General features: G+C 37.3%; 1 protein-coding gene across 4 annotated transcripts in view; it reads right to left on the bottom strand.

The window, feature by feature from the left end:
• Window positions 1–511, bottom strand: part of wrap73 (WD repeat containing, antisense to TP73) — a 20606-nt gene extending 20095 nt beyond the window's left edge. For 2 of the 4 annotated variants that reach the window (XM_016286256.1, XM_016286258.1), the window contains exon 1: window positions 365–510. The gene's annotated coding sequence lies outside the window, so the exon portion shown is untranslated. Of the gene's footprint in view, window positions 1–364 lie in introns of all 4 variants that reach the window. The other 2 variants (XM_016286257.1, XM_016286259.1) reach the window with 2 other exon arrangements.
• Between the last annotated feature and the right edge of the window lie 3830 nt (window positions 512–4341).

Here is a 4341-nt window from a genome sequence, read left to right as displayed (position 1 = left end):
CATCCTGAAATGTTTAAATCTCAATAAATCAGCATTACGCATATTTCAAATATGACCACTCTGCACACATACTGAAGTAATGCTCATAGTAAGTTTTTGGGATGATATGGCCTATAGTTAACAACAGGTGAGATGCACCCAGGTAACATCAGCAGGCTGCTCGACGAACCGTGGGTTCAATCTAAATATTACGACTACTTTTTTAAAAATTATACAATTTTAGAAACGCCACAGATGATCCATAACTCGTCCGGCTTTGAGAACCGTTAACGGCTCCGTATCAGCGCGCTTAACGCTACTAAAGCTACTCTAATCTAATGTCTGCTGCAACAGAACACTGCCTGGACGCGTTATAACAAGTTACCTTTATGAGTATCGTAAGCACTGGTCCGAAGAGATTTTTGGTCGATTATTAAGACATTTGCAGGACAAAACAAAAAGACCCGACAGGACTCGACCCAACGGTCTCTAACCGAGCCGCTTACCGTGTCGGAAGTGACGTGTGGGAGAGCGTCACCAGTGTCGTGCCGAGGGCCAATCAGCGCCGCGCTTTATTGTCGGCGTCACGAGGGAATTGTGGGAAATGTAGTTTCATCGGCTATCTTCCAGTCGGATATATGCTTTTACAGTAAATATATTTACTGAGCTCAGGCCGAGTACTTTTATGACTTTTCTCAATTGTATGACTTTATTATTCGCGCGTATGCATTTCAAAGCAAACGCAAAACCGTGTTTGTGCCGTGAAGAGAGGCAGGTGACTCAAATCGCGGTCTACGATTTTGTCAGGGGCAGTTCTATAGTGTGTGTGTGTGTGTGTGTGTGTGTGTGTGTGTGTGTGTCGGATTGGTTGTCAAGGGTGCTGTATTAGTTTAGTACTGCGCTGAATAGCTACTGAGTTTGTACTCTGTATGAATAGACTATTTTTTAATTTCCCAATCTTTTGGGGCTCCTCTGTTTTAGCATCGGCTATATATTAGGCTATCCTCGGTCTGAAGTTAAGCGTTACAGAGGATTAATAGAGCACTTTTCGCCCAGGACGCATTCACCTGGGGTGAGCTGCTATGTGTTTGGAGCTGTTCGCCGTGAGCCTCGGTAAGATACAGCTCCATTAGATATAAAAGCAAGGCCTTTGTCAAATGATAATTCAATTCTCCGCTTGAATCCCTGTCGTGTGTGTAATTGCTGCAGAGCTGTAACTCCTCTCAGGTGGCAGCTGTCTCGGGAATACAGGTCAACACGAGTAAACACCCCAGCTTTATATCACTGCATCCAGTTCACTGCGCTTCTGTAGCTATTCGCAGATTGGAACGATTTATTTAAAGACTTTTTCTTTCTTTCTTTCTAATCAATTTTAATTTTGAAAGGCTATCGTTAGGCCTACACCCAACAGGCTACGCAAAGTGGATACATATGATTTTATTTTTATTAGAATAGGCTAATAAGATATAGGGCTAAAGGAGCATTTAGGAGCAACATACATGATTTTGGGAGGTGTGTTAAAAATGTGATTATAGATGAGTCCTTTCAAATGCTCAGTGAGTCTCGTCTGCGTGGAGTGTAATTGCTGTAATGTGTTGTGCGCGCGGTGTTACTGAGGGAACAGACGCGTCGCGCGCCGCGCTACAGAGCGCTCGAGCTCTGCCTGAAGGCACTTGTAGGTGAAAACCTTTTCCTTTTTCATTTATTGTTCTTTTTTTATTTATTGGTTTTAAATGAGCAAATGAAGACCCATCTATTTTAAATTAAGGGGAGAGCGGGCTGTAGTTGTCGGGGCGAATGGATTATTCTTAACCTCTGTTTTAAGTCAAATAACTGTGTGCATTTACAAGCAGAATGTTGATTCTAACCTATTTTTATTTGTGTTCATTATTTTCTCTAAATTACAGTTATGGTAGCATCTTATTTGTTTGTGAACAAGTGAAGATAAACCCGTTATTCCGAGACGGCTTTTAACCGAAAGGCTGAACAGTTTTCTCAAGAAAAGAGTAGCCTATTATTATACATGCTACGTGTATATATATGTTATAAATGTATATAACTGATTAAGTTATCTTTTATATTTTTGCCGCTTCACAATTGTTGTCCTATTGAGATGTGGCTGAAGCAGCAGTTCATAAAACTGCTTTAAGTTCATTTTTGTTGGCGGCATGATTAAGATCAGCATGTGTTTAATGGACTAAGCTTACTTTCTTTACAGTATATGTTCCTGGACAGAAACGTGGTGAATGTTCGGGGTATTCTTTTAGTCAAGCCCGTATAGAAATTGAATTGAATTTTAAAAAATCGCAGGGGTAGAAATATTACCAACATTTTATTATCTAGTTAGTTTTTGATAAGGTGAGTGCATTATTTTAGATATAGCCTACTTAATTTACATTCATGTGCAATTACATATAAATGATATGTTACAGGATATATGTGTGGAAACAGTACTGCGGTTATTATTTTCTTCAGATTTATCCCATTGCATTCATTCAAGTATGAGTAAAATTAAACAAGCTCGGTGTAGCATCTTTAAATATCATTCACAGTATGATTGCATTGATGTTTATTTTATTTTTAATTCAGTAATAATATATTGAGATATGGATATCTGATATGGATATCTTTCTTTAAAAAAAAACAAAAAGAAAGCAATTAGTCAAATGACATAAAATCATCTGAGTGCAAAATCTTGACCAATGTTAATAAATTACTACTAAATGACATAACCTGCTTTCACATCTCAGCTTATGAAATTGTGTACTTTTTTATCGGATGTTTTAAAGTATGATCCACAGCCGCAGCAGACTCACTTTCTGTGTTGTCTTGTTCTTGATGGACTCTTATAGCCTTTCATTATTATGTTTCACTGCGTGCAGATTTACAAGCATGTAATAGATTCTCAGTCAAATCAGCCGTTACCGTCAAGGAGAAGTGATTGTAAAACAATGTACAAAGGTACAATGTAAAAACAGGGCACGGTGTGCTTTATATTCATATTGAGTTTTAAAGGTGTTTTACTTGTATTTGGAGTTGTTTTGCATTGTCTGTGAAATTACTGGATAATGTCCTGGCGGAAAATGTCCATTACACTCTTAAAAATAAAGGTGCTTAAAAGGTTCTTCACAGAGAACGGTATACTACCGTAAAATTAATGTCCAATACATGTAATGTCCAATACAGTTTTTCACCGTATATAATAGGGGAATTTACCGTTAACCATTTAACAGGTTTTTACTGTAGCATTTTTACAGTCTTTTACCGTTAAATTCACGGTCATTTTTTACAGTGTATGGAAGGAGTTTCTCTTTGCTGCTGTAACTCATAATCATTTCTTTTAGGATTTTTACTAATTTTAATAACCTTTTAGCTTGTTTGCAGTTTTGCACATATAATGAATATTAATTAAAGGCATAGTTCATTCTGTCCTTACTTACTCATCCACAAGTTGTCTCAAACCTGTATGCGTTTCTTTCTTCCACAAAAGAGGATATTTTGAACAAGCACAAAATACTACCAACATTCTTCAAAATATCTTCTTCTACAGAATAAAGAAACTCATACAGGTTTGGAACAACTTGAAGATGAGTAAACGATGACAGGATTTTCATTTTTGGATGACCTTTCCCTTTAATTTCATAGCGACATCATGCCAACCTCCCATCCAAAAAAAAAAAAAAAAACACCCTGTGCTACTGAACTGTGTTGGTTTTCCCTCCTTATCCATCAGGATTCCCTCCTCAGTCCCTAGTTTCCCTCTCCTGTGCTGTTTTTTCCCCTCCCTTCGGGCTCTGCAGCAGGCCGGGGTGTTTGAGCGGAGGCTGTAGCGGGAGCTTGTGATGCCTTAATTAGACAGAAAAGCCAAGCCTGGAACATGCCACCTGCTCCTGCCTCCCATCTGGGGCGCACACGCTGGGAAACAGAGAGCAGGAGACAGGGATGGAGAGATGGACACACGGCGACTCACAAAGTCTAACGCCAAAACCAAAATAAATAATGTAGTCTTATTATTTCCATATAAGAAAGAAGAAATTATATTATGCATTAAAAAGGCAGCCTATTTTAGGAGCATTAGGATTGTTATAAGACATTTAAGCGCATTTCCCCCTATTCTCATTATCTGAACATTATCCTTTTTTTGTCATTTCCGTTATTTTAAATCGTGATTCTCATTTGATTCTTATTACTGTAATATAGTTTTTTTTTTATGTGATAATAAAAATAATTAAAACAACATAAATTAAAGTGCTGTGTGTGTGCACATTAAATGAGAAATTAAATGCATTAAAAATGCAAAATGCAACAAAATCATTATTGTATTATATATATATATATATATATATATATATATATATATAT

This window comes from Sinocyclocheilus grahami, unplaced genomic scaffold (assembly GCF_001515645.1).
Source record: "Sinocyclocheilus grahami isolate Dianchi unplaced genomic scaffold, SAMN03320097.WGS_v1.1 scaffold208.1, whole genome shotgun sequence".
Classification (NCBI taxonomy): Eukaryota; Metazoa; Chordata; class Actinopteri; order Cypriniformes; family Cyprinidae; genus Sinocyclocheilus; species Sinocyclocheilus grahami.
The sequence above is the reverse complement of the archived record's forward strand: the minus strand, read 5'-3'. Positions and strand labels throughout refer to the sequence as shown.